This window comes from Leptonychotes weddellii, chromosome X, assembly GCF_054177405.1.
Source record: "Leptonychotes weddellii isolate Sample4059 chromosome X, ASM5417740v2, whole genome shotgun sequence".
Classification (NCBI taxonomy): Eukaryota; Metazoa; Chordata; class Mammalia; order Carnivora; family Phocidae; genus Leptonychotes; species Leptonychotes weddellii.
This window is the reverse complement of record NC_138385.1, coordinates 100087346-100105759: the sequence shown is the minus strand read 5'-3', so window position 1 is coordinate 100105759 and position 18414 is coordinate 100087346. Positions and strand designations below refer to the sequence as shown.

Here is an 18414-nt window from a genome sequence, read left to right as displayed (position 1 = left end):
GTTCTGTAAAGCAAGGACATGAATGATATTTCCCAAGGTGGTTATGAGAATGAGTGTGTGTGGGTGTGTGGGGGAGTGTTAGGGGAAATGTGGTGTATTTTGCATAAAGTGAGCTATAATTGAAAAAGGCACTCCATTCCAAGGGAGCAGTCAGGAGAACTATAGATCTCCAGAGCATGCTGGAATCTGTTTTCTATTTCCCACGTTCTTAAATCAGTAAATAAGTGTAGCAATCCCATGTTTTGCTGGGGCCAAATATCTCAATGGGGAATGGGACCCAAAGAGTTTAGCATGTAATAAACGTGGGAAAAGTTCTTTATAGATTTTGGATATCAGCCCATTATCTGTAGTGTCATTTGCAAATATCTTCTCCCATTCTGTGGGTTGCCTCTTTGTTTTGTTGACTGTTTCCTCTGCTGTGCAGAAGCTTTTTATCTTGATGAAGTCCCAAAAGTTCATTTTTGCTTTTGTTTCACTAGCTTTTGGAGATGTATCTTGAAAGAAGTTGCTGTGGCCGATGTCAAAGAGGTTACTGCCTATGTTCTCCTCTAGGATTTCGATGGATTCCTGTCTCACATTGAGGTCTTTCATCCACTTTGAGTTTATCTTTGTGAATGGTGTTAGAGAATGGTCGAGTTTCATTCTTCTGCATGTGGCTGTCTAGTTTTCCCAGCACCATTTATTGAAGAGACTGTCTTTTTTCCATTGCATGTTTTTTCCTGCTTTGTCAAAGATTATTTGACCATAGAGTTGAGGGTCCATATCTGGGTTCTCCATTCTGTTCCATTGGTCTATATGTCTGAAAAACTCTTTATATCTTAATAAAATCAGCTCTTTACCTGCTGTATTTGTCATGTGCTTCTCAACTTTGTGTATGGTAGGTTTTTTTGCAGATCAGAAATTTTTAGCTTTTATATAATGTATTTTGAAGTAAAGATGTCCTATATTCAAATGCTATTTTGCGGGGCACCTGGGTGGCTCAGTTGGGTAAGCGGCTGCCTTTGGCTCAGGTCGTGATCCCAGGGTCCTGGGTTGAGCCCCACATCGAGGAGTCTGCTTCTCTTTCTCCCTCTGCCCCTCTCCCCTGCTCATGCTCTCCCACACGCTCACTCTCTCAAATAAATAAATAAATAAATAAATAAATAAATAAATAAATAAAATCTTTTTTAAAAATGCTATTTTGCTCCTTACTAGTTCTATGATCCAGGGGCTATTCCACACTCAATTATCTATCTTTAATATATTTTGTATATGTCTACGTTGTGCTGGGATTTAAATCCAGGTCTATCTGACTCTAAAATCCATGATCTTTTTACTATGTATCACAGTACTTTAAATCCTACATATTATAGGCTGTCTCGGGCCATTGGCATGCACACTATTTAGGTCATCATTCTAAGGGAAGTCACACCCGAAGTCACAGAGAATTCCTTAATTATGAGTACCTCCAATCTTTGTGAAAAATGCAGCCCTATGCTTTCATCTATAGGTTATGAACAGATATGTGGGTTATCCTTCTAAGAGAAATCATACCTAAAGCCCTGAAACAAAAACTGGCTTTCTTTGGTTTAGGAAAAGGTTGTACTCATACCTCCAATCTTTTCTAAAAATGTGGCTCCTCTATGATTTCATATGTAGGATATGTATAGATATCTTGTAGGTCCAAGTTTGTCTCCCAAGATCAAATCGTATCTCTTTTTTGATGATCTCTACTAAAATAACTTGTTTTAGTTCATGAAATCTTCCAATGCCATTATCAATTGAGCCCCAAAATGTTATCAACAATTTAAATTATTATTAACATAAAAAATTTAAGAACCATGGACAATCAGCTTAGTGTGGGCTTGTCTTTCCCTCTATGGCTCTATAAGGGTGGGTATTTCATTTTTTTTAAACCTACATGAAATTAGAATTTTACAGTTCATGCCAAACAAAATCAGCCTTTTCCTCAATCCCATTTCCATTTCAGACTGTGATTTTGCTTTGGCTTACATTTTAATAAAGTTGGCATTTTTTACCTCTTCTGCATCTGGAAATTCCCAACTGGCTTTGTCACACTGTGAACTGAAAATAGTAATTCAGTTGGACTGAATTTGCTTTGAGGAATAAGCCACCACTTTTTACTTTTTTCTCCCTTATGATTTATTGATTTGCAAGATGTGCCTTGAAATATATACATACATATGTATATATCTATCAATACATATATGTGTGTGTGTATACACATGCACCCACACAAACTAAAGTTAAAAAAGAAAAAGAGTTTCGTGCATGTTTCAGTTTATTGTTAATCTTATTTCTTCATTTAGGCAGCTCCAAGGAGTTAGAAGCTGAATAAAAGCAAATTCAAGAGAGAAGACAAACAATAATATATATGTAGATTGTTGAAAATGCAATTGTTCCCATCTCTTTATTGCTTTTGGAAATAGGCAGTATTTTTTTAATGTGTTCAGTATTTAATTTTATGAATAATACATTATTCTGTTAATCAATAACTACAGGTAAATCCACTAGATATCCTATACCATTGTAACTCTTAAATGTTTGAAATAATGTGACAGTAATCAAAGATGTCAGGGTCCTGCTTTTTCACCACCTTGGAAAGCAAAGAGGAATGTAATTTGCCAGCTAAGAATGGCCACCCTGCTGATAGAACTTTCTTCTTTTGTTTGAGGATAACAGCAGGGTAGGGTGACCAACTGTCCCATTTACCCAGAACTGGGGAGGTTCCCAAGACACGGGACTTTCAGTGCCCAGAAAAGTCCTGGGAAATTATGATGAGTTGGTTAGCCTAGAGCAGGGAAACCTGTCAAGGGTGTTGCAAATTGCACCCATCTGGGTTTGATATTGGAACACATGACCATCCTTCCTGTGCCCAGAACTGAGATCATCCCTGGAAATGCTCGCGGTATCTAAATGGAAGAAAAAATTCTGAAACCACAATAAAACCTTAAATGTTTTAAAAGTTTAGTATCTCCAGAGTAATCAGGATATTGATATAAACACAGTATATTCTAAAGCAAATTCAATTAAAGAAAACCAACCCTCCCTAAGATACATGTCAAGTCCATGATGCACATGAACTTAGTGATTTGCTATGACGGGAAGAAGGACATTTACAGTATGGGTGAAAGTGCGATATTATGTCCAGAAAGGAATTTAGAAAGTAGCTTCTTTTATCATTATGAGCATTGAATTCTCCAAGATAATGGAATGCCCACTTTATGTGAAAAGTCACCAGTGGCTGATATTCTGGTAGCAACTTTCAAAAAAGCTATACCTGAATCTGCCACCATTGTCCACGTTCAGCTATGCCCAGAATTAGGGAGCATGGCTAAACGCATCTGGTGCGAAGCAAAGACCTCTGAAAAGGAGATACAGTTGACCATTGAACAACACGAGGGTTAGGGGTACCGAACCCCTAGTGCGGTCAAAAATCTGTATATAACTTTTGATTCCCCAAAACATTACTAATAGACTACTGTTGACCAGAAGCCTTACCAACAACAGTCGATTAACACACACTTTGTATGTTCTATGTATTACATATTGTATTCTTATAGTAAAGTAAGCTAGAGAAAAGAAAAAGTTATTAAGAAAATCACAAGGGAAATACATTTACAATACTGTTCTGTATTTCTTGAAAAAAAAAAAATCCGTGTATAAGTGGATCCACGCAGTTCAAACCTGTGTTGTTCAATGGTCAGCTGTACTTACACTCTTGGATTACATGTTAAAAACTTTAAAAACAACTAGACACCTCTCTTATCTCTCCTTCACAATTGGCCATTTCATAGGAAGTGTTTGTTGAGAACCTTCCCATCTACTTTTGGCACTGCTGAACAGTGTGCACAGATGGGGATGAGAGGGAAACTGGCTGAACTTTTCCCATTCTATTCTATAAGAAGAATCAGGGTGCAACCCAGACACCAGCCTGCCGTGCTTTCCCTCTTGATTCTCATGAAATCAGTTGGTATCTGCATCCCAGCTGCTGTAGAGATCCTCCAAGGATGCCTAGGGGTTGGTGGCACTTGGAGTTCTACTTCTTTCTGACTCCAATTCCTGCTTCTGATGAATTAGCTCGGTGTTCGGACCACTTCACCCTTCTGAGCTTATCCTTTCCGGTGGCCGTGGGGTTGCACCACTCAGATCTCTCTTCAAGCGAATTTCCAGCTAGGAATATGGTTAGCAGGTGGTGGCCAGCTGCTGTATTTACAGATCCGCCATGGCGTTTATGCCATGCTATGCTGCCTCAAGGTTACTCCTAGACAAGGACTGAGCATGGAAGGGGACTTGATCCGGGCCGCTGTCTGATGCTCTAATGGGCAAACTTTGCTCAGAGGCTCCCCATCAGCCAGGCCACAATGGTCCTAGAGCTGCACCACAGTCTAGGAGGCGTCTGTCCCAATCTTCCTTCCTTCTTTTCCCTCACAGGCAGTAGAGCTGAATAATGGATTAAGGGCTCTTCCTGCCTACTCCTGCTCTCTCTCCCCCTTATCTGTCATTAGCGTTTTCTCCATCTGTGTATCTACTTCTCAGAGGTCCTGAATTGACATGGTTCTTGATGTCACTCAAGGTACCAATGACACAAGTTCCGTGTGTAGCAGTTTTTTGTTGGACACTGAAGGCATAGGACGGCATTTACCTTGTAGTGTACAAATGATGTAAAACTGAATCTTTAGCATCCTTCTCCTTAAAATCTTCTGTTACACTCCCATCTCCGAATTTCCTATAAACTCTTTTTCCATAGGCTCCAACCTTTTGCCACATCTCTCACATTCCCAGTCTTGCCTCATTTCTTTGATCTCTACTCTGCATCCAATATTTCCTACGCCCCCTCAATCTTTGTTAACAACTCCCTTTACATACCATGTCATTGGGATATCACCTGCTACAGCTTAAGTGGTTTATCATCTCTCTTCCTGAGGGAACTGTCGGGCCAGGGCAAAAATAACATTTTTTTTTCAAACCCCCCACTATGCAAATATTCTCATGTTTATGCATAAAAAAGAGCTATCTCTATAACTCTACTCAACCAGAAAGAGTCTTTCTTTACCCCTATGAAGTCATGAGGAAAAAAGGGGAGGGAAAAAAAGAGTTAAATTAGGTCAAACCAATGGTATTGTGGTAAAGATTTTATACATTTGGGATTTGCTATATAACATTCTTATTTGCCATAAAACCACCTGCAAGCATCTACTGATAGTCACCAATTCTAATGATGCAAAACGTGGAAGACATTAGCCAGCTGTTTACCAAGCCCACCTTCCTCTTTTGTTGGGTAGTTCTGTATGACTATATGACTGAATTGTGGCCAGTGAAATGTGGGCAGGAGTGATGTGTACACCACACACCACTAGGCCTGGCTCATAAAATTCCCACTTTATGGATCCTTCATGTAATCCTACATGATGGAAGAATCCTGGGTCTGTGAAGTGATGCATGGAGAAGAGCATTGTATGTATCAAGAATTTTGCCGATTTCTTAATGGGTGGCTAGTTTTCTCATGATTAAGTTTTAAGAGTTGTTTATACATTCTGGATACAAGTCCTTTATCAGATATATGATTTGCAAATATTTTATCGTAGTCTGTGCTTGTCTTTTGATTCCTTAACTGTGACTTTCAAAGAACAAATTTATTTTTAATTTGATGAAGTCTGTTTTATCCCCCAAAACCAAAAAATCCAGCCTAGCAATGGGCAGAGGACATGAACAAATATTTCTCCAAAGAAGACATACAAATGGCCAACAGACACATGAAAAGATGTTCAACATCACTCGGTATCAGGGAAATACAAATCAAAACCACGATGAGATACCACTTCACATGGGTCAGAATGGCTAAAATTAACCACTCAGGAAACAACAGATGTTGGTGAGGATGCAGAAAAAGGGGAACCCTCTTACACTCTTGGTGGGAATGCAAACTGGTGCAGCCACTGTGGAAAAAAGTATGTAGGTTCCTCAAAAAGTTAAAAATAGAGCTACCCTATGACCCAGCAATTGCACTACTAGGTATTTATTCAAAGGATATGAACATTGTGATTTGAAGGGGCACATGCACCCCAAAGTTTATAGCAGCAATGTCCACAATAGCCAAACACAGAAAGAGCCCAGATGTCCACTGGCAGATGAATGGATAAAGAAGAATGGAATATTACTCAGCCATCAAAAAGAATGAAATCTTGTCATGTGCAACCATGTGGATGGAACTAGAGGGTATTATGCTAAGTGAAATAAGTCAGGCAGAGAAAGACAAATACCATATGATTTCACTCATATGTGGAATTTAAAAAACAAAACAGATGAACATAGGTGAAGGGAAGGACAAATAAAGTAAGATGAAAACTGAGAGGGAAGCAAACTGTAAGAGACGCTGAACTCTAGGGAACAAACTGAGGGCTGCTGAAAGGGAGGGGGGGTGAGAGGATAGGGTAACTGGGTGATGGGCATTAGGGAGGGCACAAGATGTAATGAGCACTGGGTGTTATACGCAACTGATGAATCACTAAATTCTACCTCTGAAACTAATAAAAAAAGAGTATGTATTATCAATGTGTTCTTTTATAGATCATATTTTGGTGTTGTATCTAAGCAGTCTGCCTAATTCAAGATGAAAAGTTTCTCTTTTGTTTTCTTACAGAAGTTTTATAGTTTTAGGCTTTACATTTTTTTTTAAAAGATTTTATTTATTTATTTGACAGAGAGAGACACAGCGAGAGAGGGAACACAAGCAGGGGGAGTGGGAGAGGAAGAAGCAGGCTTCCCACTGAGCAGGGAGCCCGATGCGGGGCTCGATCCCAGGACCCTGGGATCATGACCTGAGCCGAAGGCAGACGCTTAATTGACTGAGCCACCCAGGCGCCCCATAGGCTTTACATTTTGATCACAGATAATGTATATTGTATATGTGGGTGAGATAGAGATCAAAGTTTCATTTTTCTTTTTCTTTTTTGAATGTGTGTGGACATCCAATTGTTCCATCACCATTTTTTGAGAAGACTATGATTTCTCTGTTTTTTGCACCTATGTCAAAATTCAATTGTCCACATATATGTGGGCCTATTGCTGGATTCCCTATTCTATTCCACTGATATATTTGTCTATCTTTTTTTAAAAGATTTATTTATTTATCTGAAAGAGAGAGAGAGAGCAAGCAGGGGGAGGGGCAAAGGGAGAGGGAGAGAGAGAATCCTCAAGCAGACTCCCCGCTGAGTGTGGAGCCCAACATGGGCCTCGATCCCAGGATCCTGAGATCATGACCTGAGCTGAAATCAAGAGTTGGGTGCTTAACCTACTGAGCCACCCAGGTGCCCCATTTGTCTATCTTTATGTTCAATATCCCACTGGCTTGACTATAGCAGCTTAATAATAATTTTTGAAATAAGGTAGTGTTAGCCTACCTTTGTTCTACTTTTTAAATGTTGTTTTGATTATTCTAGGTTCTTTGCATTTCCATATGAAGTTTAGAATCAGTTTGTCATCTACAAAAAATCTTGCTGAGATTTTGATTAGGATTGCATTGAATCTATTAGCCAACTTGGGGGGAAATGACATCTTAACAATATTGATTGAGTCTTCTGACACTTGAATAGTGCATATCTGTTTATTTATGTGGGTAATTATTTAACTTCTCTCAGGAATGTTTTATAGTTTTAACTGCATGTTTCTTTTGAACATTTTGTCCAATTTATCCCAGATTTTCTACATGGGCTATGATGTCATCTGTGAATATAGACAGTTTTGCTTTTTTCTTTCCAATCTTTATTTCTTTTTCCTTAACTAACTTCTCTGGCTAGAATCTCCAGTACAATGTTAAATAGAGGTGATGAAATAGACATCCTGATCTTGCTTCTGATTTTAGACAGAAGGCTTTCAGTCTTTCACCAGAAGTATGATGTTAGCTGTGGGTTCTTCATAGATGCCCTTTATCAGGTTGAGGAAGTTCTCTCCTATTCCTATTTGCTGAGAGGTTTTGTCAGGAATGGATGTTGGATTTTGACAAATGCTTTTTCTGTGTATATCATCACATAGCTTTTTCTTTCTTTTTCTAGTTTGCTAGTATAGTGAATTACATTGGTTGATATTCATATTTTATGCCAACCTGCATTCCTGGGATTAACCCCACATGATCATGATGTGTTATCCTTTGTAATATATTGTTGAATTTGATTTGCTAAATTTTATTTAGAATTCATTTGAGAAGCACTGGTCTAGCACCCATTAAATATTGAAAAAGATGTTAGTGACCCCCTCCCCCAAATGTACATACCTCTTCTATAATTGTTGTTTTTCTGGAGTGTGATGAACAAAACTACACAAAATATGCCCAGTAGTGCATTGAAGCACCTGGGCAAATTTAATTAACCTGTTAAGAGTTGTCATAGGAATTTAGTTTAAATTACATTTAAACTTAAGTTGAGCTTCTATTTCTCAGCTACATGAAAATAATGAGCACATGTCCCTTCTTGTTTGTAACAAAGGGTTTCTGCAGCTGAGGGTTTACCTGCAATCTCAAATTTCTTTCTGGCTTTCTATTTTCAGTTTCTACACAAGCAGCAGAAAATACCACTTTTCAAAACCATGGCCAATGGGGTGCCTTTACATCCACACAGGACAGCAGGGTCAGGCTTCTGGTAGCGAGAATGGGGGAACCCATCCAAATGCATTATGTTCTGTTAAACCTCACACTTGAGATCCATTCACCCTTGAGCGCACAATATGTCCAATCCACATGCTATGTAAATAAGGCTGTTATGCAAATGGACACAATTCCAATGACTGTAATCTTCTAGCCCATTCTTACGTGTCAAGCAAAACCGGGGACAATCTGATGCAAGAGCAGACAACTGGTCTTCAGATTGAGTCCTTTGTGTCATCACCTTCCAACATTTCCTGGGTTAGTGTCATGGGCTGCTTAACACAGCCATTCAAATTGCCCAAGCCAAAAGGAAAAACAGTCCTTTCTGTTATCAACCACAGACTCTTTATGGAACAGCTAGACAGATTCCTGGGCAGCAGCTGAGTATTAAGAGGCCCGGGAGAAGGGAGGCAGCAAAAGAATCAGCAAATGTTTGTGGGTATAGGAGGAGCTGTCTGTTGTACCATAATTCTTAATGTAATACAATCCAAAAATCTTTGTATAGAAAACAATGTTTAAGCTTAGCACATTCATGTCTAAGAACCTTGAATGTTTACAGTTACATCTGATAGTCAGCTGAGGCATTCAGGGTGTGGTAGAATTTAATCTCAGTGGTCTCAAGTACGTGTAAGGCAGGCTTGGTTGGTATTCCAGTTTGTCTTCTGACCATCTTCTGAATGGTCCCATTTGGGGCTCCAAAGAGACTACAGGGCGCCTGGGTGGCTCAGTTGTTAAGCGTCTGTCTTTGGCTCGGATCAAGATCCCAGGGTCCTGGGATCGAGCCCCGCATCGGGCTCCCTGCTTGGCAGGGAGTCTGCTTCTCCCTCTCCCACTCCCCCTGCTTGTGTTCCCTCTCCCGCTGTGTCTCTCCCTGTCAAATAAATAAATAAAATCTTAAGTAAATAAAATATTTTTTTTTAAAAAGAGAGAGACTACAATTTAATCTAATAATTTATAATCAACTTTAGGCATGGTTGAAGGGAAATACATTGCTAAAATGAATCATGGCCCTCCTGTTTGCCTAATTTTCTTTTCCCTTCTCTCGGTCTCTATTTGCTATTAGTATATTCTAGGCAAAGATAGGATGGTAAATCACTAGAAGTTTTGCTGAGTGGGACATATTGCTAAGGAAGCCCTGAACTATTTTTCGTGAGCAAACATTTCTAAATTTATGTTGGTTTTGGCATTAAGTGAAAGTGAACCATTTTTTCCTCCATTTCTTATGACCAACATAATTTGAATGCATATTCTTTCATTCAACTTTTTTTTGAATGCCATCTGGGTGCCCCATGCAAAGTTTCTGTTTTTAAAATAGCAAAGCCTTTGTTTGCAAAGATAATCTCTTGTTATTTATTTATTTATTTATTTATTTATTTTTTAAAGATTTTATTTATTTCAGAGAGAGAGAATGAGAGAGAGCACATGAGAGGGGGGAGGGGCAGAGGGAGAAGCAGACTCCCTGCCGAGCAGGGAGCCCAATGCGGGACTCGATCCCGGGACTCCAGGATCATGACCTGAGCCGAAGGCAGTCGCTTAACCAACTGAGCCACCCAGGCGCCCCATCTTGTTATTTATTTTTTAGACGCCAGCATACCTAAGACGGTGTAAGGCATATTATAAAACTTCCATAAATACTTATAAAGAACTCAAAAAATTGTATATTTAGAGCAACACTTTTTGTTGTTTAGACATTTGGTCCAATGGTTTCCTTAACTCCTTATTTTCCATGATTTTTATCATAGGCAAATCCTTCTTTCACTCTAGCAAGAAGTAGGTTTTCTTTTAAGTAAACAAATTAATACATAAATAAATATAAATTTTTTAAAAAGATTTTTATTTATTTATTTGAAAGGGAGAGAGAGAGTGCAAGAGCAGGGAGAGGGAGAAGCAGACTCTCCACTGAGCAGGGAGCCCTGACACCGGGCTCAATTCCCGAACTCTGGGATCATGACCTGAGCCGAAGGCAGATGCTTTAACCAACAGAGCCAACCAGGTGCCCCAATAAATATAAATTTTTAATAAATTTATATATTTGATATTTGTATATTGCTGTATTTTTTCATGTATTGATGTATTTATTCCCTCTGAAAACATATTTGGCCATAATCACGAAAGAAGACCATTGCCAGAGACCACACTCTGTGTGTTGAACATTTCTTTGGCAAGACTTTCTGAGCTATGCTCTCCCCAGAAGGAGGAAGCACAGACTGGCAGAAATGCTGAGCTGACACCTGTAATGATGATCTCTCTTGCGCTTGAAAGGCAGGTTGAACTGCGAAAACACGTATCTTCAACCAGAACAGCGGAGGCTACAAGAAGCAGTAGAGAATGGGCTGCAGCCCAACTTCAGCTAACGAGGTTTGAAGGGAGGATTTCAAAAGTAATCTGGACAACTTGCCCTGTACCTCAGTCCAGTGTTTAAACACCCCTGGTGTGTAAGATGTGAATGTCTGAAACATCAAAAGGCTCACATTTAAATTTCATTGCCGAGAAAGCACCCTGAAGGCTCATGCAAATATCGTGTTTAGGTATCTGCATTATCTGTGCCTCTGCTTCTCGCCATTCCATAGTTAATGAAGAGCAAACAGAAGTAATATTTCTGCCTGTATTCACCTAAACACTGCCCCTCCCTTTGCATTATTTATTATCATTCAAAGTGACGTGATGCCACCAATCTTATGGCTCCATATAGCCTGACCAGCCCCCTGGGAAATAGCGCTCGGGCTGAAGTCTGCCCAAACTAGGCTAGTCTTAATAATCTACCATTGGCAAGTCATTCATTGTAGATATCAACCAAGACAAACAAATCAGCAGAGACTGAAGCAGAAATAGGCACGCTTGGTGGAAACTCAAAGTGGAAAGGAAAGAGGAAAAGCATCTGCTGGAATTGTTGGAGGGAAACACCAAATACGCAAGAATGACATGCACCAGGTAGAACAATTCAAGTTGAACAGGAAGAAGAATGTCAGAGACTCCCGGAGGAAGCAGAGCTGGAGTCACCAGTCAGGAGGAAAGAGAAAAGAATGCTTAGAGTCTTGAGAGAAAACATGACTCAGTGATGACCTTGGACTCAAGTCCCTTAGCGTGTCCACAGCTCAACATCCTCCTTTGTACTCCCTCCCGGGGAGCCATACTGCAACATTCCGATGTCTAAGTGTCTAGGAATTGAAGTATATGCCCGTACATTTTTAACGGCATCGGTGCTCTATCCAAACTCTAAATTTAACATAGCATCCTTAAAGTCGCACCCCTTGTGTTTTATTTCACTCATTTCTTCATGGAAAAAAAATTCATTTGGAACCCAACTAGCAAGCATAAAATAAAATGAATGTGGTGAAAGTTGACAGTCGACCTCTAGGTATGTGTCGATAGGTGGTGAAAGGGATTGTCTGATTTGTTAACACCTCATTTTGGGATCAGGCCCTCCATAAATACTCTTCTCACACCTCAGAAAGAACAAGAGCAGAATATATTTAAACTGGGCTCACTAGATGAGTCCAAAGCCTGGTCAAGAGACCCGAAGCCTTGAAACCGTAAGTTCTCAGTATATGAGTAAAGTGACACTTCCATTTATTCCAACCCTGCAGTCTGTTATTTAAAGAAACCGCATTCTTATCTCTTCTTGGTTTTACTTGTTTGTTTTGTTTTGTTTTATTTCAATTTACTGAATTTCCTTAACATCTGGCAAATGTCTGTATGGTAGAGGGGAGAGGGAAGGCGACGGAACAGGAAGAAGGAAATAAACTTGGGATGGGTAGGAGGGAGTTCCAGAAATATTTTCCATGCAAGTTTCCATACCAAGGCAATGGTAATGAGAGTTTGCTACATGCCAGGCATTGGGTGAGGCATACAAGGCACCATGCTAGATGGACATCAAAGAGAGAGCAAAGAAACACAACAGCTTGGCAGACACACTGACTTAAAAACCCATTTGCACAGGCTTGAGAGAGCCTGTTGTCTCCCGGGGAGGCTTTGGCATGGCCAGAATAAAACATCAAAGACACTCCAGACTTCAAATCCCTTCCAAGGGTGCGATCAGCAGGACAGGAAATGGGCAAGTCATCCTGGAAGGAATTTGGAAGTGAAGGGGCTTATTCAAGGACACCCCTGGTCCTGCAAAGGAGCGCTCACCATGTGTATGGTCAACACACGTGATATGGTGAACAGCTTGGCACCCAGTCAGTAGCAAGCCTTGCCCTAGCCCCCCACCAAGAAGCTTCAGGGAATAAGGCAACAGAAGAAAAGATAATTCAATAAGAGTGTTTTGTCATCTCCATGGTCAACTTCATATTTTGAAAGGATCCCATGATACAAGAAAGCCTGCATTCTAAAACAAGAGAAGCGTAAATAAATATTCAAAGACAGAAGCCCACAGGGATGGGAGAAGAGCAAACTTAACCAAGAGAAAACAAACAAGTGGGATTTGCCTGAAATCATATCTAGTATGCTAGACAAAAACTCCTGGTAACCCAGCAGGGCTGCTTCATGCTTATAGTATCCCAGTAGGACTGAGGAACCAAAAATTGCCAACAAACACAAGGAAAGGCCTTTAATTCCATGTTGCTGGGAAATAATGACAGACTATGAAATCTGCCCATGTATAGAGTCCAAACGAGGCTGAAATTTCACCTGTAGCCTGTCACTGCAGTCGGAGGGTAAAAATGAACTTGGCCAAGCTTTTTTTTCAAAATACAGAGTTCCTACAAAAGCAAGGGGTAGGAGCTTCCTTGAAGAGGTGGGAATGTTCATTCAAGCAAACGTATGGGATACACGCATATATACAGATTGTATGTATTGCTGCATACATACATACATATTTATATATTTTAAAATAGATTAAAATATAAATATACATTTTAAAAATATCTTTTAAGTTGAACAAAGCTGAGATTTTAGAGTAAGGCCTCAGAAAATGGGGAATTTTTAGATGAGCCCCCAAGCCCAGTAATCTTTCCTTCTGTATGCCTAGTAAGCCACAACCCATGGGTGCAGTCTGGCGGCCTTGTAGCATAATGGTCACGCTTGGAATTTCTGGAGTGAAAGCTTCAGGCCGTACATACCAGCTTCACTATAATTATCAGTGTGACTTAGAAAAGTTCCTAATCCAGAAAACATGGGCATAATATCAGTACTTACCTTACATGGCTATTGTGGGGATTAAGCAAGATGATAGATGTAAAGCATTAGACTGGACTCTAGCACATGTTAGGGACTCAATAAACATTCACTATTAATATCACAACTCTGTTATAAGCTCTGCATCCCATATCCCTTGGTAGCGTCCACGGCAACCAACAGAGCAAAGAGTAACCAGTAGTATTTAACGTGTGCCTCTTGCTCAACTTAGAAATTAGAGTTCCGTAACTTGTTTGATTCCCTAAACCCCACAATATAAACAGACATATAAAACAGAAAATTTCTTTTCTTTGTTCTATGTGGTCATTTCCATCAGCTACTAAACAAATGCTTTTTTTCCCCCAGTGTACCACTAATTTTCTGTTTAATTTCATCTTCTTAGGACAGAGTAAATGCCTATTCCTTGTCATCAGTATTAAATCCCATAAATAATTCTAGATGTCAGTACCATATTAGTACCTTAAAACAATGTTCCTCAAGATTTCTCCAAGGAGCAGATTGTCCAGTGTGAATAGGTACTCCTATTAAAAAAAAAAAAAAGAATTCTGTATTAATTTGAAAAATGTGGATTAAACAATGGTAACCAGGCATGCAGGATTTATCAGAGTTTTAAATATGCTAATATGTGCTAGGATCTCCAGGAGATGAATATAAAATCCCATGTTTCCCCAAATCACTTGTCCACACAGCTCATTTTTCATGGAATTACCTCCTTCACAGTACTATGATCCTCAGATAGAACTAGCACTTTGGGATACCCTATCTTAGAGGGATGACTTGAAATCTTAGGATTTTATCCTGGAAAGTGGGGTCACGATCTCATGAGAACACAATCACTTTTGTACACAAATGGTCTGCATATAAAGCAATGGTGGCTATAAAATGTCAGTGCCCTGAGCCCTAGGGTTGATCCTGATGATTTTGCTGGTTGGGAAGGTACCTCCTCTTTCTAATACTGCTCCTTATATAGGCTCCTCCCACCTCTATAAGCTCAGAAAAGCCAAATTCTTCAAAAGATGAATATAGTACTATTTTCAGTCAATACCAACATTTGTTTTAGAAATGTGTTATGCTAAACATGTCATCAGTGAATACAATGAAAGATAACAAAATCTACATTTGTATCATACTTTCCATGGTCATTTTTTTTACTTTTTAAAAATTTTTAAATTTTATTTTATTATGTTATGTTAGTCACCATACAGTACATCATTAGTTTTGATGTAGTGTTCCATGATTCATTGCGTATAACACCCAGTGCTCCATGCAGTACGTGCCCTCCTTAATACCCATCACTGGGCTAACCCATCCCCCCACCCTCCTCCCCTCTAAAACCCTCAGTTTGTTTCTCAGAGTCCATAGTCTCTCATGGTTCGTTTCCCCCTCCGATATCCCCCCCTTCATTTTTCCCTTCCTTCTCCTAATGTCCTCCATGCTATTCCTTATGTTCCACAAGTAAGTGAAACCATATGATAATTGACTTTCTCTGCTTGACTTATTTCATTTAGCATAATCTCCTCCAGTCCCATCCATGTTGATGTAACAGTTGGGTATTCATCCTTTCTGATGGCTGGAATATTACTCAGCCATCAGAAAGGATGAATACCCAACTTTCCATAGTTATTTAAACCTACCTTCCAATTTTGTCTCTTGATCAGCATTTCCCAAGCTTTAGTATCATAATAATCACCCATGGAATTTGGGATAAATAGTGATTCTTGGGTTCTACCAGCCCATGTGTTTTGAAATGCTTCCCTGGTAAGGCTTAATGATCAAGCATCTTTGGAAAATTCAAACTTAGCTGTACATTACAAATCTTATTATTTTTTTTTTTTTTGAATCCCAGAATCCTAACAAAACCTACTGAATCAGAATCTCCAAAGGTGGGCTGGGTATCCCTATTTTTTTTTAAAACATCTAAAACGTTTGGAGAGCCAGTTCTCTGCGGAGAACCAAGTTCTTGTACCTTAAATTATTTCAGTAGGTTGAAATAAGGAAAACACTAACATTCTCTCCATCCTTTGATTCATCTCTGACCTGGTGTCTTGTTTAATGTTCTTCTTAAAATTATACTTTTGAAATATAAGCTTTTAGAACATAATGGTGGTTAAATAGAGGAGGATGAACTAAAGGGGAACTTCAAATAATTTTGCTCTAGGAGAGTAAGAATATATATATATATAAACCATTTAACTAACCCTTTTAGGAGTGAGATATCAATTCTATTTTCCTTGTACCCTCTGGGTTTTTCTTGATTTTTTGAAATCCTTTCTCTATTCCTGGAATCCCTGTAAAGATATTTCTATATATTTATTCTCAAGTAGCATGAAAACATTTTGGAATTCTTTGCTAACTTAGTTTTATGATATTTTATAATTTTAGCAGATTTGGAAGTTATATAGATGCAAACATAATGCAAGATAGGCAAAATATACAGCCACTCATCTGGGGGATGAATAAAAAGAAAAATCTCTTTCAATATTATCAGTTTCCATAATGTCTTATTAGTTCCCTAGAAATTTAATTTTGAAGCTGTGTCATACTTCCAAGATTTGATTTGAAGTAAAAGAGTCAATTTCAGTAAAATACCAAAAAGACGTTTTCACGTTTTCAATTTCATTAGACTGCATATTGGTATAAGACATACATGGATCCATGTCTCAATCTACTACTCTGTAACACTGGAGTTGAAATATTAAGCAAACAGTATTTCAGGTAAGAAACTTACCAGCAATTTGCTTTTACCTTGTGAACAAAGTAAAATAGTAGTTTCATACGAAAACACTGGTAAACAGACTATGGAATAATTTGAGTTTTAGGGCTATGAATATTCTGATTTTTATATTCATGCATTCCTTCAGGCATAAACTAAGTAGGCCACAGGGCAGTTGGAGGGTGACCACAGCCTGACAAACCTTACCGTTCAGCAGATGTGGTTGTAAGATATGGCTTCACTGAAAAATATTCACCACTAAGGAATTTTAGGACTCCACTCTGAGGTTTGATTTAAAAACTTGGAATTGCCAATAGAAAAGAAGTGGGTGGTACCATCATATGGGTCTTGGGACACAGAAATATTTAGTTGCCTCAAGTAAGCAATAATATGAATCAAATTGCAATCTTCTACAAATGTGCAAGTCATGAGCTGAGAAAGTTTTTCTGCGCATGCAATGTCTTTATTCAGTTTCTTTTTGTTGACTTCCAGATACCCGGGGGCTTTTCTTGGTGTATATATTAGAAACCCTCATGTGGGTCATTCCCTTTGAAAGATCGGCTCAATATTTGAGTAAATTATTTGAACAGCATATTCTTTGACTTGGAAATAACATGAATTCTCAACTAAATGTATAATTATTGAAATGTTCCAAGATTTTAAAGGAAATATCACATTCACAGTCATTTCCTGGGCTGTGGAGCTGAACACCATCATTTAAAATATACATTGAGAAATTCCATTTAAAATCATGAAATGCACAGGAATCAAGTAAGTACCTAGATGTGTGGGAGAATAGGGACCAAGGAGCTTCAGAAACAATCTAATGTCAACCTCATGCTTCAAAGTCTTGGGTTAATAAAAATTGAGTAAGACCAGCAGTACTACTTTGATCTAGATCAAAACTTCCCACTCTAATTCCTTGGCTGTAAGAGGAAAGTGAATTTCCAGATTTCTCGTTGTAAAGAAAAAAAATCTGAAAGATGCTGACATAATTCTTCAATGGTTCTAAAACTTGTGGTTAAATTTATGAAACTCCTTGAGTTACAATCTAACAGTTACATAAAGCAGGAGTGGTGGTGGGGGGGGGAGGGGGGGCTGGTGAAATTAACATGTCCAAAAGTTACAAAGGAAACCTCTAAGATAAGGCAGAATTGCACTATCTTTTCCTTAATGGGTTCTGGGTCCCCACCTGGGGGATAATTCCTTCTGCGAGAAATACTTAGTTCACAAAACTCTTGATTTGTTCCAGTTTCTCGCTTACCTTCCCACTGAATATTCAGAGTATCACTTACTTTTATTAGTCTGAACTCTTTGGTTGCCCAATCACGACAATATTCATTTTAAAATATTCTTGTTTACTTGCTGTGCCCTTGAAAATGACCATATAGAACACCACCACACTCATTCATACAGATGAATGAAGACCAAGCAAAAGAAAAGTCGTGTTCCCATTGCCTAAGAAGTTGGCAGTGTTCCTCACTGGACTGTAAGCTCTGTGAGGGGAGGGATATTAAGTGCTTGTTCTTCAGGGTGTCATCTCCACTAGCACGGTGGTTTGCACATAATATCACTCCATAAATATTTCAGTTTGGTTCATTACATCTGGGGTTATCAGCGCCTGTGCATTGGGTTTCCTCTACTTATTATCAATTACACTTCACAGTGACTTTTCTAGTTAGGCAGTATTACCCTCATTTCATCAAGTGCAAGGTCACATAGCAAGAAAGCAAAACAACTGAGATTAGAACCCAAGCTTTCTTATTCCAAGTTTATTACTCCCACCCACATCAGATACCTGAAACAGTATTCAGCAGACAGAAGCAGTTTCAAAATCTTTTCTCATCCCAGCAAATAAAGGATAGTATTTGATTCTTCTCATTTCTACCTGAATATCTGATATAGGAATCCTTCCTTAAGAGTG

At 38.9% G+C, this 18414-nt stretch overlaps 1 protein-coding gene across 3 annotated transcripts in view; it reads right to left on the bottom strand.

Moving 5' to 3' along the window:
* MID1 (midline 1) overlaps window positions 1-18414 on the bottom strand; it is a 584284-nt gene that overhangs the window by 384936 nt on the left and 180934 nt on the right. For all 3 annotated transcript variants that reach the window (XM_081809192.1, XM_081809187.1, XM_081809190.1), the window contains one exon: window positions 14237-14298. The gene's annotated coding sequence lies outside the window, so the exon portion shown is untranslated. The remainder of the gene's footprint in view (window positions 1-14236; window positions 14299-18414) is intronic.